Source organism: Falco rusticolus, chromosome 7 (assembly GCF_015220075.1).
Source record: "Falco rusticolus isolate bFalRus1 chromosome 7, bFalRus1.pri, whole genome shotgun sequence".
In the NCBI taxonomy this organism is placed as follows: Eukaryota; Metazoa; Chordata; class Aves; order Falconiformes; family Falconidae; genus Falco; species Falco rusticolus.
The window spans coordinates 40,910,596-40,933,328 of record NC_051193.1 but is presented as its reverse complement, the minus strand read 5'-3'; the positions used below and the strand labels follow the sequence as shown (position 1 = coordinate 40,933,328).

Here is a 22,733-nt window from a genome sequence, read left to right as displayed (position 1 = left end):
TGGACCAAATAAAAAACAGTAAAAAATTACAAATATAAAATACAGAGAAGAAAATTAATGTAAATGTTAGCTTATAAAATATTCACTGATGATGTTCCACACCAGCTACTGCAGAAGTCTGCAGTAAAGTGACTTTTACTTACACTACATGATAAGAATTACATTCCCTACGCAGTGGCAAGAATGGGTTTTGCCCAAGTGAAAGCAAACATACAAGATTCCTACAATGTCTGGTTTCTATACCTGCTTTTAAAAGTATATTTTTTAAAAGGATTTGACGTTTCCTTAGAAGTCCAAAAGCATTAAAAAAGCATATTTTGTGTATACTATTCCTGTCTGTAACTTCAGTTCTCTGAGAAGTTAAAAAAAGTTATTTGGAAAAAAAGGTCCAAAAACTCAAACATCTCAAAAACAAGTGAAAAAGTCTCACTTCCATGGGAAAGGTTTTTTCCCTCCCCTTCATTCAGCAGCTGCTATCTAGGATACTTTGAGCATTGAGATTTCTGCTCCCAACTCAAAACTCAGTCTCTAAACAACATAATTTGGCCCAGAAGGGCTAAAGTAAGGAAATACTGTCAAACTATAATCACTCAATAACATGAATCAGAAATTTCTTTTACATTATGCTATCTTTAACATACAATTCAGCTGCATAAGACACTCCTTATCTGTTATCTTTGAAAGACCTCCACCACATGCATTGCCTAACAGTAGTCAGGGGTGAGGGGAAAAAACGTATTTCAGATGTGTTCTCTTTCAGGAAGGGCAAACAATGCATAAATGCTTACAAAGCTCAAATACGAGCATTTCTATAAGAACCAGCTCCCCTGGTTTCCCTAGCACAATCATCAATATTTATTATCAATGCTCATCTTGAACTGTATTTTATTTGTTCTATTCTTCTGATACAGAGCCAGTCTAACAGCACAAGCAGAACAGCGGTCCCTAACAGCATACCAAGGCACACCGGAGCAGCAAAGACTGCTTTCTGTTTTTCAGAAGTTTCATTAAAGAGCTTATTAAATGAAGATTACATTGAGGCTCTACATTTGAACGACCTGCTTCTGAAGCATTTCTACAAGCAATAAAGAGTTAAAAGCTGGAACTCCTGCCAGACTCCTCCTAAATGTCTGTATACAGGAGAGAAAAGGAATACAACATGACACTTAAGACTCAGAAAAATGCACAACACTTAAGTCCCTCATCTAGTGTTCAGTCATCAGTATTAGCAAACCTGGATTTGAAGCAAAAGCCTAATAAACACTTTGTTGCAATTAGTCTAGCTCTACCAACAGAGCCAGCAAGACACAGTTCACACCAACAGTTACGCTGCTATACATTATTAACATACCACTATATATCAACATAACATACATGGGCTATAAGGCATTTACCAGTACAGAAATAACCGATACTTGTTTTCACATTTTTTCTAGCATATCTATAGTGACACCAGTGCATGAGACATTCAGAATAGAAGTTTAGAAAGGGGATGCTTGTCCTTTAACAAATACAGACCATGTAGCCAGATTCTGGCGCAAACTGTTTCAATTTTTAACACAATGTGTATAAGACCCTGTACAACAGGCCTAACTATGTAGTTACTTAATCAGTGGTGCTGAACTGATGCTATGCAGGTTCTTCCTCTTTCACCTCCTTAACACAGTGGACAAAAGATTAATCAGGAAGTGTATGGCACCTAAGACAGAAGACAAGGTGAGGACCAGTGACATTAGATAAATTTCTGTCTTGCCTATGTTATCAATTTAGGTATCATTTTTTCTTCAATGCAGCCTTAATCAGAGAGCCTCTTTTCCTGGTTTTGCTGAACTTGTAATTCAAACTGAATCATACTATTGAAACTCAGGCCTTAACAATTTACCTGTCATTTACTTTCCTCACCATTCACTTTGTATCTCGTACCTGGAACAACATATAAATTCAATTCTAACTCCAACACTTCATATATCACCTCTCTTCCCAGTTTTTCTTCTAATTGACTGTATTTCAACAACTTAACCACATTTGAATATAAAATCCACAAGCAATATTTAAACACACCCCCCCCTTCTAAAAAACTAAATGTATTTCTAATCATATGCCGCTTATGCCATTGCTGTATCTAACCATGTACGCATAAAAAAAAAAAAAAAAAAAAAGAGTAGCTACTTTCACTATTCTTTCCAAAGAAATTCACAGTAAATTTCTATAACCTCACACACGTAAGTTATTTTACTCTGTGGTCCTGAAGAAGCTTTAAACATAAATAGCAGAATACAGTGAAGTGATACAGAAAAACCCGCTTCTCCCATACTACACAGCATAGTCTTACCGTTTTAATTTCCGCAGTCTCTGTGTTTATGCTTCCTGAACTGCATTTTGACATCATGATATCAGCTTGTAGATTAATCGCATAATTTGCAAGCTTCGGCTCTTAAAAACAAGAACAACAACAAAACCTATCAACTAAAAAAATAGTTTGAAAAGGGAACTACAACAGCAGGGTCAATTGTGGCAATTCAGTTGCTTATAAACATTTAAATGTGTCAAGCCTGCACTGACTGTAACTTCCTGACAGAAAATGAACTACTTATGTCCATCCATGAATTATTTTAGTTTAGTCTTAAAAATAAGAATTTAAAAGTGTGATTTAAAGGTTAATTTTTGGTAGTTTAAAAGTACAAGGAAAGCATACTTCCCAAATCCTATTTACAGGTATTGTAATTAATATTAATAACTGGTTCATGTGAGAAATACAGTACTATGTTCTACATAATCTTACTATGTTCTGTATAATTGTACGGCTTCCATGCACATGTATTTTCATTTTATTTGAGTTAAACATTTTAAATAATCAGAATTCAAACTTCTTTAAACTATTTAAATTTGAAGCCACAAATAATAAACTGATGAAAAAGCAACAATCACTTATTCCTAAGTACATTAAGATATGGGTTTTTTAATAAAAGTAATAATACTGTGCAATTAAGATGATTTGCATAAGAAACCCATTTAGCATTTAGGAGTTAGGAAATATAGCCATTCTATAAAAGTACAACTTAAACCAATACCATATTTAAGCAGATCTACAGTGTTCTCAAAGCTTTAAATTAAAAAAAAAATTACATTATATACTCATCTAAAGTATGAGCTTTCCCAGATCTAAAGAGAGAAGTTCTGAAGTCATTTTTTTTAAAAAATCAATACTGAAAACTTAAATACGAAATGGAACTTGATGAAAATTTCTACTCCAATCAGTTGCATAAAGTTAACAAGGAGGACACTCCCAAGATTACTTCAGTATGTTCATTTTTACCTCAAATGCTGATGCTGAGCTTTTCCAGAGTCTCCAAGCCTGTAATTTTGTTTCACCCTAGGTAACCTAAAAGGCAATATAAAAAGAGAGCATTTTAACATAAACTGCCATAAAAATCAATTGTGCCATGTGGTAGTCTGCTTTCTTGCATTTTAATATTTAGCTCTGTAGCAACAGCACATGGGCCTTCAAAATCTAGTTATCATATGTCCTTTTTTGGCTAGGAACACACACAGTTTCTGAAAGATCAGCCTGAAGTGCTCAGGAGGTATTTGCATATTTTGTTGGACTCAGCTAGCAATTACTGTAGCAGATAAAACTAGATTTATAGTTTTCCTCCCCTATGCTCCCTCCATGCATGTTTCACCTAATACAGTAATGAAATCTTTAACAAACTTATCATTCAACACATTAAAAAAACACACAAATACCTTCAAAGAATGTATGTGTTTCCAAAAACCAAAATAATCAAACAGTTATTTTCTTTTACAACAAGAATATGTAGGTAGCACAGCAGAGAAAATCCGACCAGTACTGCATTCATGTTCAAAAGTTTTATTCCCAGGATCTAAGTTTTAAATTTGTGTTTGTACCATACACATATCCTTTTTTCTTTTCTGCACAGAATACAGCAAACTGCTGCTAAGATGCAGCAAGTTTAACTTAAATTTACTGTAATATGTTCTTATTATGCCTAGGTTATTCATTTTTTCACTGCCCCTAAAACATGAAACAGAGTATGTATTCCATTGAACCAGAAAATACCCTAACAGCTGAAAACTGTCACATCTCCAGTAAAAATGCAGAAATACACTTTATATTGGCAAGAAAACCAGAAAGGAACAATAGAGCATTTAGTCACCCCACCATATAACAAACAAGAACAGGAAAAAAAAAAAAAGGTTCAACTCTTGTCAGTAAAGCTAATGCCATATATGGCTTCACATCGCACATTTACTTTATTCCCTAATTGTAGATAGCAAACAAAAGGCACACAGATCAGTAGGCAAGATGTGGGAGAGCCAAAAAAGTATGTAATTCTCCACCAACCCCAACAATTTCCTTTGGCACATCAAAGCGGTAAAACAGAAGATTGCAGCTTTAATCCATAGGCAGACATGAATTACAGTAGGCTCTTTCAATGCCGAAGCCAACATACAACCAGACAGGCCACATTCCTGAGATGCAGTCAAGTTCTCATACAAAACAGTGGACTTATATCACATTAGCATCTAAATGGTGTTGGTGCACCCACTTAGACAAAAGCCTGTTGCAGTAGACGGCCAATCCTTCCTGTCTGCAGGCCAAAGGCATCTGCAGCTTGCCAACCATCCCAGCCAAACAATGGACGCAGCTAGGGTTTACCACAGCAAATAACATAACCAACCCCTCCACCATTTATTAACTATAACATTGGAGTCCAATTCTGTCAGATTTTTTTTTACCACATTAAAACCCAATATATAGATCTAATTTTACTCTACAGTGCCTGGGGATCTTGTTAAAAGAAAGCAAGAGGGGCAAAAAGGAAAAGTTAATGACATTGACATTGCTAAAAATTAATTTCTAACATGTCTTCCATTGAACAGTAATGCCACAGGTTTTTTTGGTGGGTGTGTTTGTTTTTTTTTAAGGTTTCTATTAAAAGGTCAACATTCACCCATTTTATGTAAAGGTAGAAGGTGAGAGTTTCAATATAACTAGCTATTTGGAGTGTTTAACTAGACACACCACAACCATATCAAATACTGAAAGAATAAAGCAGCATCATGAAAAGAAAAAAAATAAATCAGTTCCTATAAAGACATCAAGAGAAGCATCCAAGAAATGACATGCCAGTCACTTCTGTAACTCTCTAGTGCTCTAGAAATCTGCAAGCAACCACTAGTTACTTCCACAAATCTCAGCCAAGATCTTCAAGGATCTCTGCTATTTGCTACTTAAACATTTGCCAATACAAAAATTAAGTATCTAAATATATCAAAGAGTACACAAAAGAATGTATCAACAAGTTTGTTTTTATTTCCTGGGTTTGTAATTCAGTATTTTAAAATAATCATGGTAATATGACACCTAATTGTTGCTATTAAGATTGCAGAAAAAGGACTGAAATTTACAGTAAAAAAACTACTGACACACTACAGGCAATAGGCTGAATCCAAAATACACACTATCAACATTCTTGCTCTTCAACATCTTCTACAGTTTTAAAATAAACAGCTATTCCCTCCATCCCAGTAATGATATTATTTAATTAAACCATTATTCAAACAGTTAGCAACTTGAAAATGAAGTTCTTATCTTGCAATAACATCTATGCAATTGGACTCAAGCTCAGATGAAGTTTCTTCATGCAAATACAAACAAATTCCGGCATGAACCAAAGTCCTGCAGCATCAGAAGGGTAAGGTAAAAACTACCATTACGATTGGAAGGAAAAAGTCCATCTGGGCTGGCATCCTGCCTCTCTGTAATTACAGCTGGTCACAGATGTTGGGAGGTGTGTGTGTGAGACTATAAAACAGGTCTCATCCTTCTCTTCCATGTAGTTATTCCAGCAACCTTATATTACAAGTATTTTCCTTTGGTTTATTATGGTACAAACAACAAAATTAGTCAGAAGCCACAGCTCAAACTCACTACTGCCTCAGATTAACTCCAAACCAAAATACTCTTAGCATCCAATGAATTAAGCCTTCTGCATGGAAGTCAGGAAAAAATTTACACTTGGGACACCTCTCTCTAAATAAAAAATTTGCCCTGTAAGAACACCCTGAAACACATTTAATGGATGTAACAGCAATTAGAGCTATTCCACATAATATTCAATTTGACTTTTTTTTCCAATTTGCTGCTTGAAAACCAAGCCACAGAAAAGCCATAGCTAAGTTCACAGATCCTAATTTACATAGGTAACCACACTATTATTGTATCAATATCACAAGAAATGATAACTGACCGTATCTGTGAATTTATTTATCATTCAGTCCTTTACTTGGGTACCAAATTATTTACTTGTAATTACTTAGTTTATTTAAAGGTTATATTCAAGCTTTTCAGGCACCTATGTCTTTTGACAGGAAGGCAATTAAGCAGACATCAGGACAGGGATTTCTCTCTTCCCCAATCGGGAGCAAGCTGTGAGGGAAGTACAATTCCAAAGCATCAATTATTCTTGCTTATGAAAAGCAAAAGCAGCAGCTGCCCCATGAATATAACCTCATGTGGGGATTTCAATCCCATTATTTGCATAAACATAAATCCTTTCTCTCCATGTGGCAAAAAGTCAAGCTCCCCAAGAAGCGGGCTGTCCGCAGTTTTCTGTTTCTGTGCCAGAACATCCAAAGTTATTAAGAGTCCTACATTACAAAAGGCTTTCTGTGAAGTCAGCAATTCTGTGATGCAAGACCTGCAGATACTTGGGGTTTAAGTCACTCTCTAGAATTTCCATCAAATTTAAAATGACAGTTCAAGTCTCCTATCATTGGTCATAATTTCAATTTATGTATCACCCAAGAATCAGTGTACAAATGACAGGAATAATCCCCAAAAATAATGTATTTAACAGTGCAAACTAACTCATCCTAATGCAGCCTTCAAATACAGAAGTACTATGTACTGGTTAGCACATTATTTACTCAAATTACATTTTGGGTTTTGTAGCTTTCGACCAGCCTTCCTAAAAAATAAAGGCTTGTCAAAAGTTGCACTACATGTCTGCACATGTTCTCTCCCTGCAAAGAATTTGCTGGGATTGGATTCACTTGCTGTAAAACTGGGATGAAGTCAGTATTAAGTCCATAAAGATTTGTATTATAAAGAGACTGGTTTTGCTCTCAAATCCAGAAGACATTCAAAGCTGCTCAGATGCCACAGAACCCAACCTCCAGAGGTAACAGAGGATGTGGGGGAAAAATGATAGATGGGAAACAATGGACCCCAACAAATAAACAAACAAACAACAACAAACACCCCCCCCACACACACTTAACTGATTCTTTCATGTCATTGAAGAAAAACCTGAATCAGTGGTAAGACACTTCCACAGGCCCACCAATTTTTTTCTGAAACATGTAAGAATGTCTAAGAGTCTAAATGAAAATGCTCTGGAACAGGAACAGCGTCGGCAAGGGGTCTCAAGCAAGATGAAATGCATGAAAAGAATGTATGTGCCTGATTGTAAAATGATCCAAATTGATTCCAAAATGGAAAAGGTCATTAAAAAATGAAATTATTCGCACCTTAACCTACATATCCAGCTAAATAACTTCCTGTGCTGAGCAGCCAGAAAAGGCTCTTATGTTGAGGCTTTTCTTATTTTAAGAGCTGAGAATCAACTTTAATTATCTGTGTGATGATTATCTCAAAACAACAAGTGTAATGTGTTTCTGCAGCATTAACAGACCAATGCTGAAAAACTGCACACTGTGAAGCACTTTACATCGCTTCCTGGTATTCTGAATTTTCTACTTACAAAAATTAAAACAACTTTTCACTTAACAGTAGTAATTAATACTTTTTATTTGAGTCAAACTAAAAAGAACTGCCATCTTTAAGGCAGAGGCTGTTACATCCTACTGAAGCATCAGGCCTCAGCACAGAAGCAGCTACCTTAGATCATACATACCTAGCTGAATGCAATGAGCAACAAAGTAAAAAGTTACAGCATTTTATAAAGTGTCATTTCCCTCCATGTAAATATATGCATTTAGAATAGAAAACAATCACTCCTTTACATTCTTTACAGTTAAATATAAGACTTCAGCAGGTCACAGAAATTATTTTTTTTATTATTTTAATGCATCAATCCTCATTTTTCAATATTGTCCCATAAAGCACATAGATTTGCAATGCTGCATGGGGTTCAAAACTGATGAGATGATATAAATACATTTTAATAGTATAAAGCTAGAATGTAGCATTTTCATATCTCGGGTTATTTGTAGTGCTGTTGACCTTCAAGAACGGACATGATATGGAAACTGATTCATATATATACACAAGAATTTACTCTGTGAAAAGGTAGTGATGGGAAAGATTAAGTCCCTATCTGAGGTAACGTGGCAAAAAATAACAGTATATGATGAGACATGCTTGTTTTGTCTCTTTTCAGACCTGAACCATAGGTAAGGAAAGCTGGAACAGTTTGCCAACATTTGAGGACTTAATCTGGTACTATGTAACTTGAAGTTATCACTGAAGAAAAACCTTTATTTTTAACAGATGCCTTAAATGGAAGTCTTAGATTTAAGAGTAAATATGGAAACACGATTGACTTTGAAAAATAAAAACACTCAAGATCCACAAAACACAACAGCCTCCTCTCCGCAACATGTGGGATCACAGGGGTCTTAACATTGACTAAGAAACTTTAAATTCTAATGTTTTTTCCTTCTCCTTTGAAAGCTTTTTGTTCTGATCAGCTATGAAAGCTAGTATGAGGTCAAACAGATAAACAGCCTAACATGTTACAGTTGTGACATAACCCATTAATTAAGGGTGCCTTACCTCCAATAATGATGCAACACTAACACTTTCAATTCATAGACACAAACCAAAAAATACACCCATTCCTGATTCAACAATCTGTCCATTTTCTACAGCAGCAGAACAAATGCAAGAATAATTGGAGATAAAATAGGCATCCTTGCAATTTCTCCGAATGCACATTAATAGGTATCTCTGCCTAATGCCAAGTCTACATTACAGTTAGAATCTTTTCAGTCCACTGCAGCATTAGTCCAACGTTTCACATTAGTACTGCACGTTACATATACAGTATGGATACTCAGACTATGTGGCTAAAACAAAGTATACAAGTTGCTCCTCCTTGATGAATGATAAAAAGTTTCAAAACCTGAAATAAGCTGCTTTACTACAGCAATCATTAAATAAATTAAAAAAGAAGGGAGGGAGGGCAGGAGAGCACGGGGCAGGGCAAGGTAAGTTATTACTCTTCATTTCTCAGAGTGGAGTAAAAGGTACTCCTGCACACGAGCAAAAGCATTCCCAGCTATGCAAACAAAAGGATGGTTCCAGACATCAAAGCAGTTGTGGTTTACTGCATATGACATTACTCATTTAATGACTATTGAGGCAGGTTAGAAGGAAAGATAATGTAATATTGCTAAACAATTCCACTTTTTCTACATTATTATCTAAAACCACTCAGGGCTGAGAAGTGTTTTAAAGGAGGAAGATTCCTATGAATGGCACAATTAAGAGTTTCTGACATCAAGTTTGCGTTCAAGAAGCGATATAGTACTGCACCTGCCAATCAGCCCTTCTGTTGAGCACAACTTGAAATTCCTATGGTTCCTTCAATTCCAGACTGTGTCTGAGTAACTGACACGAAATTACACTGGACAGACAGACATACCTACAGGATTCTGGTCCACAGCCATCAGCTGAAGGGAGTTCTTCTCTTCTGTAACACTAAAATACAGTGCTGCAATTCAATCAGTTGTGAACCCCATTTTCAGGGCAGAACAAAAGTATACTAGTTTTAGTAGAGCCCCTTTTCTAAAAATAACACTGTAAACTTTGCTTTACCTGGAATTACCAGCTCCACAGCACTGGTTATCAAATAATAGTAGTATCAAAAGATAGAAAATACGAAACAAACGAAAGAATTCTGTCCTGTTCTTACCACATCAGTTGAGTTTGCATGAAGTTGTCAAACCACTTATCATTATACCAAAAATACCATCTTATTACCAGAAGTATAACAGACAATTCACAGGTTGCTTCATTGTAGCAACATTAAGCAGCCAACGTCAAGCAATCATTAGCAAAAAATGAGGGATTTTACAATTTTTTAGTTTTGAGATTTCAGAAAAACTGCAGCCATTCTGACAGCTGCATTAGCAAAGCCTGGACTAGCTCCCCTTTCTGCTGGTGTCCTAAGCTTCTACTCTGTATACATTAAGACCTGGGGGGGGAAAAAAAAATATATATATATATATAATTGACAGCCTGGCAGGTACTCTGCAGAAATCCTGAAACTGACATGAAAACAGTGGGAGATGACAAAATTTTGCAGTTATCAACACATCATTCTTCTGATCTGGGAAGTGCTGCAAACACTTCAACTTAGTGATGAGTACTGGATTATGAGTACTTTCTTGCCCTCATTTATCCTCACAGTACCCTGAATGTGACCAATTCCAGCAGGTCAGACTGACTATGTAGTTCTCCAGAGGCCAACCAAATCCAGACTCTCTGAAGACATCCATGAAGCAGCACAGAAGGGAATGGAGAGCAGAACAGCTGTAATGAATACATACTTCCTTTTAGGAAGGATCAGAAGAAACACTGCCAGCACTTAAATGACAAAGAATACAATCCAGTTACGAGGGAATCAAAGGAAAGGAGAATTTATAGAAGCAAATCAGAGAAACATTAATGCAATCAACATCTTGGAATAGTAGAGCTACTTCCGCTTAAAAGAAAAAAAAAATAGAACACCTCACTATAAGCCTTAAGGTGCTAAATAATTTGGTTAAAAAGCAGGGGAATAATCAAGCATTTTAAGATAAATGATTCCACTATTAACAGCCCAATACAGCAAGTCTGATTAAATTGAAGGCATTAAACCCCCTTAATTTAATCTTGATTTATACCAGGAAACCTTACATATAGAACGGTTAGTTATAAAAGAAAAAAAGAAACCGTATCAGTTAGAAGCTTATTTTGGTTTTGTAGGTATTTTTAGAAACAAGTGCTTCTATACTGGTATTAATTACTTTGATTTGCAACTATCAAATACAGGCATCTGATTAATTAGGAGGGTAGTGTCACAGCCATTATTAACATTCAAGTAATTACATCATTTAGCTTATTAATTAGGATATTCCACTATATTGAATAATTCCCCCTGCCTATAATGCATATGATGGTGTATTTGGAAAGATTTTACAACTCAGTGCAAACATATCTTAAAGTTATAATTATAAAACTTTAAATTATGCAAAATAAATATTTAAATACATCTGGCTTTCAATTGCATTGACTAATCATTTGCTTTTATCAGCTAATGAGCTGACATATTTGAGTAGGCATGAACAGATGCACTAAGATGCCAAAAGAGGCAGATAATTGATTGGTATGACTTTCAGAATGATTTAAACAGATTACACGCCTAACTTTCAATGGAGATTTGAAAGATTTCCCACTTCTTCCTCAGCATTGCTTTCTCAACTTTGAGCAACAGGAGATCTCACTTCTCTTTAATTACATCTTTCTTGCACAACAAAAATCAAAAGTACTATCTGGAAAAATGCATAGTAAGCTTTCACCATTTTAAAGACCAAATTGACATGTACTTACTGAAGGCAGGATACAATTCTAACACTCAAAACTTTCCTTTTCTCCAAAACTGCATATAATTAATTCAGAACCAGCCATTTTCATAATTTACAGTTCAAACTACTTCAGCATCTGTCAAACACATACTAAAACTAACTGGTGGAAAAAATAAAAATAAAAAAAAAATCCCAGGCTGTAAGTCTAGGCCCTTAAGACTTGCAATATAAAAATAGTTTTGAAATTAAATTTTAGAGGTATATTGTTTTTAGAAGTCTGGCTTTGCTGCACAGACAAGAGCTTAGAGAAACTGAGATTAATCAACTAAGGCAATGAAGTTCATTCAAAAAGTAAAAGTTCGTTAAACACTTATGGGCAAGCTGTCACTGAAGAGAGTGACCTTATTACTCCTCTTCTAGTAGGATTAAACACAGAACATATGCAGAGGTTTAACATACCATAATTTCACCAGATCGGTATTTCACTTTAGCTCTTTCAAACACGCTCATAAAAATTTGTGCTTGGCTGTACAGTCAAGCTTCTTTAAAATAGTCACTGAAGAAATATGATCTCTCTGGTGTAGACAAAATACAGGAAAGTCGCTTTATATTTTATCACTTTCCTTTTGTTTTCATTCAGCATTGAGACAGAATGCTGTATGATAAAAAGCTCTCAGATCACAGCTTAACACGCCTTTAATATGGCACTACTATACACACAAGACCACCACTTACTCACTGTTCAACTTACGTGCTGCCTCCAACCCTCTCTTACGCTGGCACAAATGTTCCCAGGTAATTTGTGACCCCATCTAGAGACAGACCATAACAAAGTAAAGAAATCACACACAATAAAACTGTTTCTTAGATGAATTAGTCTCCTTAATCTACTTCATCATACAGCTTCTGAAACACTTGCACCAATAAAGCTTAACAACAAATTCCACAAAGGTATTTTCTTTCTAGCAGAAATGCTATCTAAAATGCATACAGCCCCAGATACAGTCTATGCACCTCAGATGCCTAACAGGAAAAAGGATGTACTGTTTCGAGTAGTACCTCCATGATCATATATCCCCTAATTAGAATGCAAACTTTTAAATAATATGAATATTTTATATTAAACTTTTCTACTTTAGTCTTTTTCATTAACCCACTATCACAGTATCAATGGCAAATACTGCTGGCTAGTATTTCACATGAAAATTACATAAAAATCAACTAATATTCTTAAAAGTATGCCTGTAAATTGAAACTTGCAAATATCACTTATCCTATAAATCCAATGGGATACAAAAATCTAGCCCACACTTTTAAATGCTGAACTCCTAACACTGAAAGGTACATTGTTTACAGTTTAGATATTCCTACTCAAAGATTTAATGTATCTTAGCTGTACCATCACCATACTGTTACTTGTTTTAACAAAAACTGCAGACAATTTTCACCATAAAACTGAGCTTAGCCTATTGAGAAAAAAAAAACACCACATGGCCTGGAAAATTAGTATAGCCTAACCCTACCACCAGTTGTACTCTGAAGGCATATGTATGGGGTGGGGAAAACAAAACCTTCCTCAAGTTGGGGAAAAAAAGAAAAATCAGAAAGTTTTCCTGATTCACAAAGGTAACTTGCCTCACTCAACTAGTCTAACTTGTTACTTTTGAACTTTCCACATAATTTTTTATAAGACTTCTGTTATGGGTACTGTGGGGTCCTAAAGCTTTGATTTCAAGTCGAGGATTACAAATCTGTACCATGTTGGTGGTAAACAGACTGCGTAGTTCGATTTTGTTTTGAGTTGTTTCAGGGGGGACAGGACAGGGCACAGACAGACCAACACTTTGTTTGATTTCTGGGGGTTTGTTTCTTTGGTTTTTTTTACATCAGGGCAATGATTTGCCCTTCTATCACTGAAGCCTAACCACTGCTTTCAAGAGCTTTTAAAGCTACTCAAAGTGTACCTGAGAACTTGAACATACAATTACCAACAAAACAAATGCCCCATCACTTTCAGAAGAATGGAAAACTGGAGAGAGAAAACCATAAGCTTTTTAGGCTATCAGGTTTTGATTTGTATTTGATTATATTACTATCTCAGAATATATAATCACTAAGTTTGAGGAAAACTGGAAAAGTTGTCGTAAAGTTTTAAGCTGGTTCTTAAGCACAACTCCCTAATTATGGGGTCATGACTACAAACTACCACTAGATAAAAATGAGAGGTTTTAAACCAGATACAGCTTTGGATCTGAATTTCCCAAGCTAATAGCTAGTCTAAGTCAGATGCACTATCTGATGGTTGTTACCTTTGTTAAAAAGCTGTTAAAACCTCAGAATAGTATTCACTAAAGAAAAGTAGTTACATCAAATTGCATTTTTATTTCATTTTCATAACACACCAAAAGCTTCCCCCCACTTTGGTTCATACCCTGGACTTGCCACAGCCAATTTTCATATACAAAACCAAAATATTACTGTAGTAACACACATTTATAAAAGCAGCTATTAACAATAAGTGAAAAACTAGAAGTTTGAGAAAAACATGAAAAAATATATTAATAGGCAAGAAGATAAATCAATATTCATAAAGATAATCAAATGGGAAGTAGTATTTTGGGATTAGATTTCATGAGACTGCTGATCCAATCCCATGGCAATCTAGCACTAGATGAAGCAACCCCACTCTTCACTGCTCCTTCCCTCCTCTAAACAGCTTTGACATTTGTCTTGACTTTTTGGAAGAAAAACAGTTCAGCACACTAACCAAGTGATTTTTCTTGACCTAGGCAAGTTTTCTGCTGGTTCAGCAAGCTGAATTAAGTAGTTGATAGGGATCAGATGAGTATTAGAACTGGCATGAGGAGACAGTTGTCATCCATTTTGACAGCCACTACACTGCCCACATTAAGAAAACAAGCAAACTGGATTCAGCAGGTTTTTGACTCACTCAAAACCAGACACCAGCTTCTCTATTGCCAACTGTTGCTGAACTGTGTTACACTAATGATAATAAACCTAAAAATTCCAGAAGCAAAACTTCGTACTGTCTAGTCCAAAATTACTTGAATGTTGCAAAAAGAAACCATTCTGTGAAACATCTAGTGGCAGCAGATAGAAACAACGGGATGAACCATTAAAAGATTTTAACAAGTGTTAGTAGTTGGCAGTCAACGTATACATTAGTAGCATTATTGGCATGCTACTCAAACTGCTTGCCAGAAATCAGCACCTGCTTCATCATTATGCCAGTCACTACATGCCCTAAAATCATCCAGTAATTCCTTGTAGACCCTCATCCACTGCAATACCAACCAGTCAGCAGACAGTTTTAACAAATCATGAATTCTGCCACTGAAAACCCACCTTCTATTCAGTTTAGGCAACACGTAGTCTTGAGAAGACCATTTTCCAGACAATTTAGTATTAATCAAAGCAGGTTTCACTTCTCAACTTCTAAACTGCAGAGCATTAACTATGCAAAGATTACCATAGGGAAAATTACTCATCTCCTGGAAGGTGATCATATGTCTTTCAAAACCCAGGGAGTTCATAAACGTTTTTGGCATTCTTCCAGTCCTTTTTCAATGAACTACTTCAAGGTAAAAATGCAGGCCTATGTTGCCCATTACCTTCGTAAAACCTACACCTCCTCCTCCAGAGCTCTGTCACGTGTGACAGCTCAAATTCTTTCCTCTCAAATCCCCAGTAAATGGTATACCCACACTTCTTCAGAGGAAGATTTTACTAAATTGTAGCCTTTCTGATTACACAGTAAGCAAATCAACTGATCTATTCAGCATATGAACCTATGGACTTGAACACCTGGATATACATTTCTTAATTTTTCATTTGTAATCTTTTAAAGTATACAGACAGCTGCATCTTGCCCCATCAATTACAGCTTGCTATGCTTTTTAGAGTCAGCCAGTCAACTCAGGAGGCTGATATTGACAGAGCTCAATATTTTTTGGAAATAATGAAAAAAAACCTTCCCCTGCACACTTTTTTTACAAGTAGTAAAAAAGTGTAAGGTAGTCCATAGGATTTTGTTTAATTTTCATAAGCTAACAGAAAATGCATAATTTGCTTACAGTAACTGTGGAAATAATGAGGAAGAGAGGAGAGAAGAGGATGATCCCATGGCTTAGTAACATGCTTCTGTCACTTTCCTCTTATAGTCTCTGCCGTTCATGCTGGCTGTTCACTACACTGACAGAAAAAACTGATTTCCTAGGGTAATTTTTCCTCTTATTTTGCCTCACAGAAACAGGAAAGCTAAGTAGCAAGAAGAATAAATGAAGAATACACACACATCTTCCTGGGGACTCATATAATATACAGCAGAAACAGAGGTTCAAATGTTTTTTCTTTTTGCCCACTCTCTACCTCCAACAGTTAATTGGGGTTTCTAAAGCCTCCAAGCTCATAGAGACAGCACTATGTTAGCAAGAGTAACAAAAAATCATCTTCAGTAACTGAGGAGGATGGGAGGGCACCTCTTGCTTTCCCAACATTTTTCACGGATCTTGTATCACTTCTTAATAACTTTACATAGCAAATTGGCAATATAGGCATTTAACTTTAGTGTAAAGATGACAAAAGGTTGTGGGTCACTGGAAAAAATGGGAGGCCAAAGCTTTCAGTTGTATTGTAAACACTTTCTTTCATTTCAAGCCCTCTTGCGAAAATGAAAACCTACTAGGCATTGCCTACAAACGTAGCAAGGCAGACAGGTTTGTCTGTTCATAAACACAAAGCTTAAGTGAGGAACTAAAAGTGTTACTTGAGATTGATCCCAAGCACTAATAATCCGATTAAAGATGATTCAATATGATCAGCGAACATTATGAATTCATAAAGCCACAATTAGTAAGTCAGCTTAAATACATCTAAACCAAATGCCTTAACATACAGAGGCAGAATATAAACATTGGAAAACTGTCTTTGACTTAGGCATTCAGATGTTACACTTGAAGGGGTGAAAAGAGAGATACCTGAATTAACTTGCCAAATCTCAGTCAGTGAGAGAAGTTAGGCCTTCTGAATCCTAGACAATGGCCTAACCACTAGATTACCTCTAGAAGTTTTTACTATCAACTGTGAAGCAACTTCACCTTTAGATAGGTAAACCTTGTTCATTTCTCCTTGAACAAGAAAATACAGAGCCAAAGTCACCATAAAAAGCCACTAAGAGTTGCAAGAAACCTGTAAGAAACCTGGAGCTAGATCAGAAACAAAGTAGACATCACAAACAAAAGAGAAACATAAATTGCAAAGTTAGCCAGCCCAGACATGCTTGCTGCATAGCCAAGCCATCTCAATGGAGTCAAACAAATTAACTTTTAAAAGCAAGCTGTACTTGCCTCACTTCCTAAGGAAAGGAGATTTATGCCATCAGTAAGTGGCCAGGTCTAAAACTCCAAGTCAGTTTTCAAAACCAAAAGATTTTTTAAAAAAATATCTTAAGTTCTTCAACTTTCAAGGAGACCAACTTTTTTTTTTTTTTTTTACCACTACCCAACTATTTTTTAGCATCTCTGCTGAGGAAAAGGCTGCTACATGCCTTGATGACTTACCAGGAATCAGATTCCAAAAGAGGAGAAAGGTAGCGGAAACCACATTTTAAAAATTAACAGTAAGGGGTTTGGGGGTTTTTTTTGGGTTTTGATGGTTTGGGTTTTTTTTGTACAAACGAAAAAACACTAGGATACTGATGAGCAATGTAAAACAAAACAAAAAAATCCCAATGACAGCTAAAACCGTCCCAACTTGACCACCTCTTGTTTCCAGCACCCAATCCCTCAAGTCAGCAGTCACCCTGCTGCATCCCAGCCACAAATGCACACTTATTCAGTGAACCCAAAGGAACTGATCCTTTATGAAGGGTAACAACAGAAGATGCAAAACATGGGCAGAAACTGATCATGCCACCTGTGCCAACCAAAACAGGATCACAGATTCATGAATGTGTTGCACTTAAGTAAAAGCCACAACAAGCAATACTAAAGTCTCTTGGATCCAGGTGTATTTATGCAAGGAGAAGCTGGAGGAATATCGCTCTTCCTTCTCTTCCCAACAGAGAAGAGGATTTCAACATCTTCAGCTGTGTAACAATGCAAGTAAATTCCTTGATACTAGTTTCAGTTCTCTGCTCCATGACTCCAAAAGGTGCAGGAATTTGAAGGTGACAGATGTCAGGGAAAATTTACGTAAGTAATGCAGTCTGCAATATAGAGCAGAAATAACGGGCAGATTTGAGATACACTGCTCCACGTTCAAACTTGAAAAATTATGACATTACTAGGTAAGGCATGCAAGAACTACCAAACCCAGGAGTTCACCTAATATAGTATCATGGTATACATTAAAGTGAGCATTGCTTTGTCTTGTGGATTAAGTCTTTTATAATGATTATTTTAACTACATTCCTACATCCACTGCCCCCCTAAATGATCAACACAGTTTGAACACTGAACCTTAAAATCCCAACCAAAGACTGAAGTTAACTTCAGCTAAAAAAACGAACTTTTCACTGTGTATCAGGTTTCTTCTCTCCTGGTTTACCACAATACATATGGAAGTCATGAAAGACTGGTTTAAAGAAAGATCATGCTTTCTCCTCTACTCCAGTTATTCTTAGCCTTTAAGGTAGTGTGTTCTAAAAGCATACTGCACACAATTATATACAAGCTCCTGTTCTTAACAACACTACAATTATATTTTTTTCTTTAAGGGAGTCACTTTCTGGGGGGGAAAAAAATAAATCAAACTTCTGTGCTATCAGTCTGAAGAAATTACTGTTGTACATATGAAGGTGATGCAATACATATGGGCAGTGGTTATACAGCTAAGCATTAGGACATAGGAACCATCTTGCTATTCTGCCAGTTCTTGCTACTCTGTCAAGCTCAGTATACTCTCTGGTTTGTACCACCTATGTGAGGGGAAAAAACCCCTGGACGTCCTCACAGAGCATTACGGAAGAATGGAACAACCTATCTCAAAGACTGTTTTGATGTTGTACCTGCTGCCTGATAGACTAGATCATGCCTTGAAATAAAACTCTCTTCTGTAGTCTTAGCACTTAGTATAATGCTCATCATCCATAAAGTGTACAATCCTTTAGAAAAAAAATAATTCTTGAACTCTTGCTATCATATTCTACAGCTTATCTAAAGATACATCAGCGTATTTCAACTCCAAGTTTACCACATCCATTTTAATAAATGGCTCCTTGCTTTTCTAAGAGGGATATGCATGGTTCTGTATTTGGTTTTGCCAGTAATTTGCACTCAGTTACACACCAATACACATTTAATCAGTTCATACTGAAATTCAACACGGGTGAAGTAGTGATACTCTAACCAGCTATGCTGAAGCAACTTTGTGCAAACTATGTCCTGAAAAACCAAAACTTATTTTACAAATTTTTCAAGTGGGGAATAAGAAACTTCTATGGAGTATATAAAACCCATGACAACAGTTTTTCTGAATCACAGGTTCTGCTTTTTTTCTTCTTATAGGGTACAAACGATCAAGGTACTTCTCAAAAAAAGCATAACTTCTATAAAAACCTTAGTGTAGTCCCATGTCAGGCAAAATAGTTCTCTAGCTTATTTGCTTCCTCTACCACCAACCAATGGAGGATATGTATGAATGAGTATAACAGCAGGGGAAGCAGGTACACCTTCCACTGACCAGTCACCTTGATAATTGCCGAGTCTGAGAAGATACTCTTGTGTCTGATGGTCTCCGATGATTTTCCCTACAAATTGTTTCAACTTCCTCGTAGAACTGTGGCATTCCCAACACGCTGCTGCACCATGTCTTTCAGTTATACATGGTGCAAAGAAGTATCTAATTTGTTTTGAATCTGTAGAATACAGAAATCCTTCAAAACCAGGGAAACACCTGAAACCAGCTACCTAACTACTTTCTTCATGACTCTTAAGTTTCGTAATGTCTGATCCCTCCACTGGTATCTCTTTCCTCTGGGTGAAAAGCCTTAGTCAATTTCCAATCTACCTCTCTCTTAGTCTAATACAACCTTTTTAAAGCAGTAGAGAGATAAACGGAAAATACTCAAAATGTATTTAGTAGTCCCAGAAAAGATTTATACAATAGTATATTGATGTAATTTTCTTCTCAATTAATTATTAATTAGAGCATTACTCATTTTTTGACTGCCAAGTACCAAGCTGCCACATTCACAGAATGGTATCACCAAGGTGCTTTCATGAACTGCAGTAGCCAAGCCAGAGTTCAGCACTTCTGAATAAAATATACATATTTTATAATCCTATGGATTAATAAATAATAAAATAACAATCCAGTGATTATACACATAAAAGCACCTTCCAGCTGAAAACTTCTAGTAGCATCGTCAAAGCTTTTAAATAGACTACTACATATCTTATAGACAGACAATGGGAAAGACAGACTCTCTTAGGGATGTAGAAGAATTATGGCATAACAGAAATCAATTTCAGCTTGTGTCTTTATCAGCTTGTTAAAGCAAGCACCACCCAACCCACTGAATATATACACATGCTGTTTGCACTTTAAATAGAGTATCCAAAATGACTTACTACATTTAAAAAAAAAAAGCATAAAACATAGTAAAACACAGCGTAAAATGACTGTTTGCAACGTAAATTCATTTTGTTTTGTTACTCTAATCGTAGTAATCACCTCCCAATCTATACACTTTCACTACCTGAGCCCACCACAAAACTTGGGAGTTCAAAACCTAAACATCAAAAATACTCATAACTGATCATCTGAAGTGCCGAACATCCTCCAGACTTTTAGCAGTTGAAGTTAACTGTAACTGCACTACTAAGAGATTCATTTTTTACAATTAGTAATTTCTGGTTAGTGCTAGTACACAAGAAACTCCCCTCTTTTTCAGATGTCACTTTCAATCGATTTCAATCCATTTCCCACCCATTCGGGTTCTTTCAGATTACCTAACACAGTAACAAACCCCACTGCATAAATATTGGTCTCTTTAACCTTTTGTTTTTCAACATAAGGCCGCACAGCACAAGGTCTCCCTTAATCACGCTGCCACTGCGCTCTTTCGCTCCATGCGCTGCCTTCACTTAAACTGGAAGAGGACGGAAAGCGAGCCGAGAGAAGCGCCAGGAGTTTCATATACCGCCTTCAACATCAGCGCTTCAGAGCGGGGACTCTTCACTGCCCGACGCTGCTGTCCCCGAGCCCCTCACGCCCCGGCTGAGGGGCTCCCGAGGCCCCCGGCCCCGGGAGGCGCAGCGCGGCCCGCCCAGCGCCCACTCGCAGGCCTCCAGCGCGGCCGCCCGGGGGGCGCGGAGCCGGAGGAGACAAAGCCGAGGGGCCGGAGCGCGGCCCCCCCGCCGTGCGGGCCCTGGCTCTGCCGGCGGCGGGGCCCGCGGGAAGTTGCCGAGGCCGATGCTGGGGCCCGGAGGTCGGTGCCGGCGGCCCCCGGAGCCGCGGGGTCAGGGACGGCCGCTGGGACCGCAGGCGGGGCAGAACTAAACGGGCCCCAGCGGCGGGAGGGAGCTACCACCGCCATGCCGCCCGTCTCGGCGGCGGCGCCGGGGCTGCGGGGGCTCAAGCCGGCGCGGGCGGCGGGCTCCGACACTCGTGCTCGGCCGCCATGCAGCTCCCGGGGCGAGAGGCAGGCGCGCCCGGGCCGCCATCTCCTACCTGCTCGGATGGGACCTGGCCCGGCGCTTCCCCCTACTACAGGCCGCGTCTCATTGTGCCGCCGCCGCCTCACTCCCCCCAACTGTCAGGTTCCTCCATTCACCTGGGCCCGGGACAGCCTCCTCCCCCTCCCTTCCCCCTGCGCTGCCGGCCCTACGCAAACGGAGCGCCTCCCCCCCCCCTCCCGCCCGTACCAACGGGGGCCGCCCCACGCACGCGACGCAAGCCCGCTCCGAGAATTCCACCCTGCGCAGTTTACACGCTCCACATCCCCACGCTATGAGAGGAACCAGGCGATTGGCGGCGAAAGACGGGTAAAAGGTGAAAGGTTCACAAGGCAGCCAATGCGATAGCAGGATACAGCAACCGCCGGGGAGCTGCCGGGTGGTCCATGGGCTCACGTGTGTGCGTGCTCCCCTCCCCCGCCCGAGGACGGCGAGGCGCTCGGCCGCCGGCTCTCCCCGCTCCCCCCCGCCCCCCCCCGCGCACGCGGGGAGTGGCGCGGTAACGCTGAGGCGAGGGCGGCGAGCGCCATTTTGAGAGGGGTGTTGAGCTGGGCAGAGCTGCGCGGTGCGGGGCTGCCAAGCCGCTTCCAGGGCACCGCTCTTCCCACTGAGACAAGCGCGGTCACAGAGAGATGAACATGAGGGAATGGGGGCGTCCTGTCGTAGGGTTCTAGGCAGGCGCTAGGGGAAAGGCGATCCTTTTGGCAGTGTCTGGGCAGAGTACCGCTGAGCTCTCTCATCGCTGGCTAACAAAATCCTGCCTTTCCATATGCTCGGGCAGTCATTTCCATTGGCCTTGCTACTAAAGGCAAAGAGCTGCTTTTCCACTAGGGAGCGGGCACCCTGGGCCCTTGCTGGTGCTATGCGTAGAAGGTGGAAAAAGAAAGTACCACTGGGGGTGCTTAGATGAGTGTGTACTCCCTAAGCCGCAGCACCTTTTGCCGTTGCTTATGGCAGATTGTTGGCTAGCTGGACCACTGGTCTCGCTCCAGTTTCTTGCCAGCACTCACTTGACTGGCATAACTAGCTACTACTAATTATTTTTTTTTTTAAATTGTCCTGAAATTTCTTGAACAGCTGATGTAAGGTAACTTTTCAGTGAAAACCCTTCAACTACAAATGAAGAGCTGAGGGGAAATGCATGGCACTGAAACATGAGAACACAATTTTCCTTGTGCCTCACATGCTGCCATTTTCCAGCTTTTATTTTCATTACAATTGACATAAAACCCTGGAAGCTGTGTCCTTGGAAAACTGGGGAAATATAAGGCAATGTCAAAAGCCCTGAACAAATTATCTACCTAAACTAGGTTGTCACACAAGACTGCCATACAGTGCATGATGTGGGAGAAGGTTCAGTTGTAAAGTGTGAGTAAGTGGTCACTAAGGTCACATAGGACTGGAATGAATTTACAA

General features: G+C 38.5%; 1 protein-coding gene across 5 annotated transcripts in view; it reads right to left on the bottom strand.

Annotated features, from left to right (window-relative positions):
* The window catches only part of DICER1 (dicer 1, ribonuclease III), a 66,762-nt gene extending 45,304 nt beyond the window's left edge, over positions 1-21,458 (bottom strand). For 2 of the 5 annotated variants that reach the window (XM_037393459.1, XM_037393463.1), the window contains exons 1-3: positions 21,313-21,458; positions 3,317-3,382; positions 2,333-2,433 (exon numbers count right to left, since the gene is read on the bottom strand). The gene's annotated coding sequence lies outside the window, so the exon portion shown is untranslated. Of the gene's footprint in view, positions 1-2,332; positions 2,434-3,316; positions 3,383-9,695; positions 11,758-12,370; positions 12,432-21,312 lie in introns of those variants that run through there. The other 3 variants (XM_037393461.1, XM_037393462.1, XM_037393460.1) reach the window with 3 other exon arrangements.
* Between the last annotated feature and the right edge of the window lie 1,275 nt (positions 21,459-22,733).